This window comes from Mustelus asterias, chromosome 6 (assembly GCF_964213995.1).
Source record: "Mustelus asterias chromosome 6, sMusAst1.hap1.1, whole genome shotgun sequence".
Lineage (NCBI taxonomy): Eukaryota > Metazoa > Chordata > Chondrichthyes > Carcharhiniformes > Triakidae > Mustelus > Mustelus asterias.
In genome coordinates this window covers 109,811,221-109,819,949 of record NC_135806.1, presented here as the reverse complement: position 1 = coordinate 109,819,949, position 8,729 = coordinate 109,811,221, and the positions used below count along the sequence as shown (strand labels likewise).

General features: G+C 44.4%; 1 non-coding gene across 1 annotated transcript; it reads left to right on the top strand.

Moving 5' to 3' along the window:
• Window positions 1-6,065: 6,065 nt before the first annotated feature.
• LOC144495420 (U2 spliceosomal RNA) lies at window positions 6,066-6,264 on the top strand. The gene has a single exon (XR_013498265.1). It is a non-coding gene; the product is annotated as a U2 spliceosomal RNA (small nuclear RNA).
• Window positions 6,265-8,729: the final 2,465 nt, after the last annotated feature.

Below are 8,729 nucleotides of genomic sequence, written 5' to 3'. Positions count from 1 at the left end.
CCTACCTCACAGAGAGATACAAATGTAAGTTGTTGTTGTTGATGATATGATCAAAGGGTTTAGAATTCTTAAAGGTTTGAAAGTTGGATCCAAGCAAGCGTTTTCAGCATTGTGCAAAACTGAAGCATGTGCTCACATCTACAAATTATATAACCCAGGAGAAAGTAGAAAAGCATAAAATCAGAGAGCACGGAAGGAAGATGTTCAGCCTATATTCAGCCCGTAATCACTGACCTTCTGCTCTGCTCCAGGTGCTCCGTCCCCTCTTACACAGAATATCATTCAACACGTTTCTCCCTCTCTTTAACTCTGAAGAAGAGTCATACAGACACAAACATTAACCCTCTTTCTCATTCCACAGATGCTGTCAGATCTGCTGAGTTTAGCCAGTGTTTTCTGTTTTTTTTGTGTGAGGGAGTGGAATGATTTTATCACCGAGATGTGAGAAAATAAGGACATCACATGTTGCAAATACATTCATTCCTCTCTCCACGTTCCTCACACTCATTCCTCACCCTCACCCTCAGCCTATTGCCCCCTCATACCCATTCCTCACCCCCACCCTGCGCCTATTGCCCTCACACTCATTCACCACCCTCACCCTCAGCCTATTGCCCTCACACTCACTCCTCACCCTCACCCTATTGCCCCCTCACATTCATTCCCCACCCTCACCCTCAGCCTATTGCCCTCTCTCACCCAATCCTCACCCTCAGCCTATTGCCCCTCACACCCATTCCTCACCCACATCCTCAGCCTATTGCCCCCTCACACTCATTCTTCACCCTCACCCTCAGCCTATTGCCCCCTCACACTCATTCCTCACCCTCACCCTCAGCCTATTCCCTCTCGCACCCAATCCTCACCCACACACATAAATGGACCTGAATTTTACATTCAGGGTGCCCAAATTTGGCGCGGACAGGAGCAGATGTGAAACCGGCATGGCCTGTGATGGCATTGTTACCTTGATTTTATGCTGGGTTACCAATTAAGGCCTACCCAGCATGTAACACGTCCCTGTGAGGGGAGAAGGCATCTGGAATTGTCCTTAAAGAGTCTTTGTTTTTTGATTTGATTTAATTTATTATTGTCACACGTATTGGTATACAGCAAAAGTATTGTTTCTTGTGTGCTATAAAAAGCATACCATTCATAGAGAAGGAAAGAAGAGAGTGCAGAATGTAGTGTTACAGTCATAGCTCGAGTGCAGAGAAAGATCAACTTAATGCAAGTTAGATCCATTCAAAAGTCTGACAGCAGCAGGGAAGGAGCTGTTCTTGAGTCGGTTGATATTTGCCCTCAGACTTTTGTATCTTTTTCCCGATGAAAGAAGGTGGAAGAGAGAATGTCCGGGTTGCGTGGGGTCCTTGATTATGCTGGCTGCTTTTCCGAGGCAGTGCAAAGTGTAGACAGAGTCAATGGATGGGAGGATCGTTTGAGTGATGGACTGCGCTTCGTTCACGATCCTTTGCAGTTTCTTGCGGTCTTGGACAGAGCAGGAGTGCGATGGAAAGTGCAGAAGTCCCGTACTGCTGCAGTAAGCTGACCCACCAACTTTATAACAGTCAGGAGTGAGCTCTGAAAGGGAAGGATACTCGGATTTCTGTTGCAATTTGTAACATCATTGAAACATCTCAAACTGCTGTGAAATGTCTTTGCGGTTGTTATATCCAATAGCCTCTCATAAGAACATAAGAAATAGGAGCAGGAGTAGGCCACCTGGCCCTTCAAGCCTGCCCCGCCATTCAACAAGATCATGGCTGATCAGAAGTGAATCAGTTCCACTTACCCGCCTGCTCCCCATATCCCCTAATTCCCTTATCGATCAGAAAACTATCTACCCGTGATTTAAACATATTCAACGAGGAAGCCTCCACCACTTCAATGGGCAGAGAATTCCAGAGATTCACTACCCTCTGAGAGAAGAAGTTCCCCCTCAACTCTGTTCTGAACCGGCCCCCCCTTATTTTGAGGCTGTGCCCTCTAGTTCTGGTTTCCCTTCTAAGTGGAAAGAATCTCTCCACCTCTACCCTATCCAGCCCCTTCATTATCTTATATGTCTCTATAAGATCACCCCTCATCCTTCTAAACTCCAACGAGTACAGACCCAATCTGTTTAATCTCTCCTCATAAGCTACACCCCTCATCTCCGGGATCAACCTGGTGAACCTTCTCTGCACTCCCTCCAAGGCCAATATATCCTTTCGCAAATAAGGGGACCAAAACTGCACACAGTACTCCAGTTGCGGCCTCACCAGTACCTTGTACAGTTGCAGCAAGACCTCCCTGCTTTTATATTCTATCCCCCTCGCGATAAAGGCCAACATTCCATTCGCCTTCTTGATCACCTGCTGCACCTGCAGACTCAGTTTTTGCGATTCGTGCACAAGGACCCCCAGGTCCCTCTGCACAGTCGCACGATGTAATTTTTCTCCATTTAAATAATATTCCAATTTACTATTATTTCTTCCAAAGTGGATAACCTCACATTTGCTAACGTTATATTCCATCTGCCAGATCCTCGCCCACTCGCTCAGCCTATCCAAATCTCTCTGCAGACTTTCCGCGTCCTCCACGCAATTCGCTTTCCCACTCACCTTCGTGTCATCAGCAAACTTGAATACCCTAGATTCAGTCCCCTCCTCCAGACCATCTATGTAAATGGTAAACAATTGAGGCCCCAGCACCGATCCCTGCGGCACGCCACTGGTCACAAACTGCCAACCAGAAAAGCACCCATTTATCCCAACTCTCTGCTTCCTGTTAGATAGCCAATCCCCAATCCACGCCAACACCTTACCCCTAACTCCGCGTACCCCAATCTTCTGCAGCAACCTTTTGTGAGGCACCTTATCGAACGCCTTCTGGAAATCTAAAAACACCACATCCACCGGTTCCCCTCTGTCAACCGCACTAGTGACATCTTCATAAAAGTCCAGTAGATTCGTCAAACACGACTTTCCCTTCATGAATCCATGCTGCGTCTGCTTGATCGAACCATTCTTATTCAGGTGCTCTGTTATTTCCTCTTTAATAATGGACTCTAGCATCTTCCCAACTACGGACGTTAAGCTAACCGGCCTGTAGTTACCCGCCTTTTGTCTACTTCCTTTTTTAAACAGCGGCGTAACAGTAGCTGTTTTCCAGTCAGCCGGCACTACCCCAGAGTCCAGCGAATTTTGATAAATTACTACTAACGCATCTGCTATTACCTCAGCCATTTCTTTCAGTACCCTGGGATGCATTCCATCCGGGCCCGGGGACTTGTCTACCTTCAGTCCTATTAGTCTACCAAGCACCACCTCCTTAGGAACAGTAATTGTATTAAGGACCTCCCCTCCCACCAACTCTCGATCTCTAATATTCGGCAAACTATTTGTGTCTTCCACCGTGAAGACCGACACAAAGAACTTATTTAACGTCTCAGCCATTTCCTCGTTTTCCACTATTAAATCCCCCCTCTCATCTTCCAAGGGTCCAACATTCACTCTAGCCACTCTATTCCTTTTTATATACTTGTAAAAACTTTTACTATCATTTTTTATATTTTGAGCTAGTTTAGTTTCATAATCTATCTTTCCTTTCTTAATCGCTTTCTTAGTCATTCTTTGTTTTTCTTTAAAGCTTTCCCAATCCACTAATTCTCCACTATTTTTGGCCACTCTGTACGCATCTGATTTTATTTTAATACTCTCCTTTATTCCCTCTCAGCAATTGTTCAAAAAATACCATGAGGTGAAGAAGGAATTCACCAATATTTTCTGCTGCTGGGTGAGGGAAGGATGGACACTGGGAGAATTTCCACTTCTTGCTGCAATAATACCGTGGGATCTTTATCAGTTGTCTCGAAGCACCAGAGAAGGCAGACAGTACCTTTAATATGTCCCAGAATGGTCAAGGTGATTGGGAATCTATATTGTATTGGCCACAACTATCTTGTTGGTTTGGTGGACTATAGTTCAACAGTGAGAATGTGTACACCAGTGATGGGCAACCTAGGCAAGTGAATGGGTCACATGAGAGGCCGTGCCTCATCCCTGTGGGCTGCAAGATTGAAATCAGGCTTGTAGATTGATCATGACCCCATGAATAATATTGGATACATTTAATACACGTCAAATATTTCATGACAGGTTATGGAAAAGGCTTAAATATTCATATGGTAAAATCAAAAGAAATATTTATGCTTTGATTGGGAGCAGAGGGAGGGCATGACTCTCACAGTCAATGTTGTGTTTAATCAGCACACACCTCTTCAGCATGGTGGTACAGTGGTTAGCACTGTGGCCTCACAGCGCCAGAGACCTGGGTTCGATTCCGGCTTCGGGTCACTGTCTGTGTGGAGTTTGCACGTTCTCCCCGTGTCTGCGTGGAGTTTCCTCCGGGTGCTCCAGTTTCCTCCCATACTCCAAAGATGTGTGGGTTAGGTTGATTGGCCATGCCAAATTGCCAGGGTTACGGGGACAGGGCCTGGATGGGATTGTTGTCGGTGTAAACTCGATGGGCCAAATGGCCTCCTCCTGCACTGTAGGGATTCTATGATTCTATGAGCCCTGTGATTATGAAATCTCAATTCGCGTCCTCTTGCTTTATGTGTGATCACAGTCATGTTTGTGAAAAAAATTCTACTCAAAGAAACCAGTGGAATCTGACAACTTTGCGTAGGCAGGAGCAGCAGTTAGCAAACTGTCTCACGGGCCGCACTCAGAACACTGACGGGCCGCACGTGGCCCCCAAGCTGCAGGTTGCCCACCATCGGTGTACACAGAGCAATCAGATTGAAGATTGCAAAGGCGATCTAAATGACCATAAATGAAAGAAAGAGATTGAGGAAACTCTCTGGAACCAAAGCATTGTGAATGTAAACTAGAGGAGGAGGAAGAGGATGAGGGGGGTTGGGGGGAAGGGGGGAGGGGGAAAGGGGAGAGGACAATGAGTGAGAAACAGAGCTTCAACAATGACAATGTAAACAGTGGGGGGGGGGGGGGGGGGGGGGGGTGGCAATTCCCAAACAGTAACGCACCGGGGGATGCTTGCACGGCAGAGTTTTGAGTAGAAAGGGGATTGGCTGTGAGGAGGTTTATCCCACTGTGCAGTTTTAGAGACTGGTTGATGGGAAACTATGATTCCGAGGTGGAAGTGTGTGAAAAGAGGAAGGTTGGCCTGACAGGATTGAACTAATCTGATAATGAACAGGCCCACAAAAGTGCTTTTGTACAGAGAGTTTTATGTATATGCCGTGAAGCGTGACTATTGCCACCAGGGAATTTTACCCACAAGGCAGAGCGTAGACTGAAGGGCTTGCTGTCAGCTAAAGAGCCACAAAAGGCAGAAGCAGTATGAACTCAGGCTGAAATGCATCAGGTTAAAAATCTGTAAGAATAGCAGCCCCACTGGGCAGATGCCAAAGGTTAGCTTAGCTATTCATTCCTACATTTGTGGAGCTATTTCATTGATCTCCTTCTCGAACTTGAACATATACAGATCCAATTGACTCACGATCTAGATGCAGCCCCAAAGGGAATAAAGAAATAGATGATCCCAGTGCCTCTGCCCCTTTTTTATCGTTACTAAATAATATAATTTCATTTTGTGTTCAGTGAATAGGAGAACTGAGATTGAGGCAGCTGTGCAGACGGGCTATGAGAATGTCTTTCCTTCTCATTGGAAATGTACCTGACATCACTCAATACCTGCCCGTCACTGCACAGCCCCTACAGGAGACGGCACGGGTCTGAACCCCAAATTTACATTTCGATTGCACATGGTTTTGGCACTAAAACACCATGTTCCATCTTTAGAGAGAGTTTAAATATTGCTCATCAGATTGAAGAGAAAACGTATTTTCGGAGAATTCAAAATGCAAGCTTTTGGTTCAAGTTTGGGATAAAGTGAGTGAAATATAAATGGTTAAAGGTCAGAAAAAACAGGTCGAAAGACAAGGAGCAAGCTTTGCCAATGGCCCCATGAATAAGAGCAACTGTAAAGAGCTAAAGAGTGCAGTTTCTCTATGGTATCTGCTGAGGGAGCTGGTCACAACTCCACCAGCCACTGGGAAGATGTAATCTTCTCGGCCTTTTGGCTAAGATCAAGTGTAGTATCAACATGCTGTACTTGGTTGAAGTCATTTGGTTGCATCTTAGCTTCATTTGAAGCAATTTTTGAAAATGGCATCTTGGCCTTTTGGCTAAGATGCAAATGAGATCAAGCCTTGGAGGAGGTGCAATGCCTAGTCCAATCAGCTTGGATCATGTAGATCAAGCCCAAGACAGGAGGTGAGAGCCCTGTCTTGTCAGCTTGGATCGGGAATGTCTCAACTTGTTGAGACTCTGAATTGGACTTGATTTGATTGAATTGGATTAATAATAAATGGGCTGGGAAAGTGGTTGAAAAGATCAGACACAGTTCCTGCTACTGCAAAATTTCTCAGCGCTTCCAGAGGACGGGATCAGGATCAGTTGTGTGTGAGGAGATTGGGAGAGGACAGGATCGGGCTCAAAAACAGAAAATGCTGGAAAATCTCACAATGTCTGACAGCATCTGTGGAGAGAGAATTGGGGAAACGTTTCTAGTCAGCTCATTCTGACAGCTACTTACAGACTGAACATGAACTTGGCTGAATGGGGGAAAAAGATACAAATGTCTGAGGTCACGTACCAATCGACTCCAGAACAGCTTCTTCCCTGCTCCTGTCAGACTTTTGAATGCTCCTACCTTGCATTAAGTTGGTCTTTCTCTACACCCTAGCTATGACCGTACACTACATTCTGCATTCTCTCCTTTCCTTCTCTATGAACGGTATGTTTTGTCTGTACAGCGTGTAAGAAACAATACTTTTCACTGTATGTTAATACATGTGACAATAATAAATCAAATCAAATCAAAAATATAGTGGTTCACTGCTCCCTAAATCCAAGGAATTTTGGGGCCCGCTTGTTTATAACATAAGGATGACACTTGTTCAATTCTTAGGTTTTAAAATTTGCAGCAATATTTAATGGTTTATTTTGAAAGAATAAAATGTTTGAGTCATTCTAAAACTGACAGTGTCCAGGAAGTCATTCAATGGAAACACGCTCCTCTTTTAAGGTTTTACTTAGGTTGAGGTCAAGATTTATCTTGATTTACAAATATAAACTGGCGTTTCACACGAATAAACACGGATCTACATATTCAATAGATTATCAGTGGTTTGAATGTTTTTGATCTTACGTTTTGTGAGTATGGCAGGCTCCCTGTAAGATAAAGATCCTTACATGAGGCTGCTGCATCTTATCCCTTACAATAAAGGTCCGCTCCTATAACTACTACCTGTGTCTTTTCTCCAAGCATTCTGTTTGTGGTTCCTGATGGGAATCATGACAAAATCTGAATAAATTGCAGTGTGCGGTATGTACTGAAAGTTAGTGCTCTTTAACATGCACCAAAGCAAACAAATGGCAATTGATTATTAATAAGCAATGTTTCCTTTTGTTACATCCCTGCCTCTTCAATTGGTAAGAGATACATTTCTTGTGAATGATTCAGAGTAAGAATCAATTTTTGCCCTTGAAGTGAGAGATTGCATTAAGCCCAGATAAAAAAAATAAAGACTGGGCACAGATACAGGGGTGGAAATAAGTGTTAGTTCAGTACTGTATTGATAAAACTTGCCCTCAGAAGGCAGGCAATGCTCGCAAGGTTAAATTTATTGCCCTGTGCCTTGAGGATGTGAAATGTGGGTTTGAAGTCACATGTGAGCCAGACCAGGAATAGCAGGCTTCCTTTGCTTCGTTTGTCAGACTTCTACAACTACCCAGCAGCTTCCATTGTTATTTTTATCCGGTGCTGTGTCACAAATCACCAGATTGAATTTAATTTCCCAATTTTCTGCAGTGGGACTTGAACTCTCAACCTCTTGGTCCATTCCGAAACCATACTCGATTATTTTTTTTTAAGATTCCTGCAGTGCAGAAAGAGGCCATTTGGCCCATCAAGTCTGCACTGACAACAATCCCATTCAAATTAAATCAGACCTCAGGCAAGGTGGAGTAGGCGGGAATAGAACCTGCACAGGCATCATGAACCAGCTGCCCAGCCAACTGAGCTAAACCGACTCCCGCCCAGGCCTTATCCCCGTATCTCCACATAGTTACCCGCTAATCCCACTCACCTATACATCCCGGGACACTAAGGGGCAATTTAGCATGGCCAATCAACCTAACCCGCACATCTTTGGACTGTGGGAGAAACCCGGAGCACCCGGAAGAAACCCAGACAGACATGGGGAGAATGTGCAAACTCCACACAGTGACTCCAGGAATTGAACCCAGGTTCCTGGAGCTGTGAAACAACAGTGCTAACCACGCCGCTCATATTATATATGCATTTCTTTTATCATTCTCATTTCAAATCTTTAGCAAGCCGCTCATTAATGCATGTTTCTCGATTTGGGACAATGGTGGATTGATCACTATCAGTTGGCCAATTGATAAGGCTGATATTTCTTCATTTGATATGTAGCATTAGACCACCCAATGGTACTGTAAATTGTCGAAACTTCCTCAACTGTGATAGATTGTTTAAAGTTGTATCCATGACTGACCACTATCGGGCCACTCATGAGAACGGCACCTCTTGTTTAAAACATTTATGTCACGTGTGAACAGCAAAGTAGCATATTTAAACTCCATTTTGTAATTTAAAAGTTCCCCTGAGCTTATTTATAAAGAGTATAAGTTGCATGA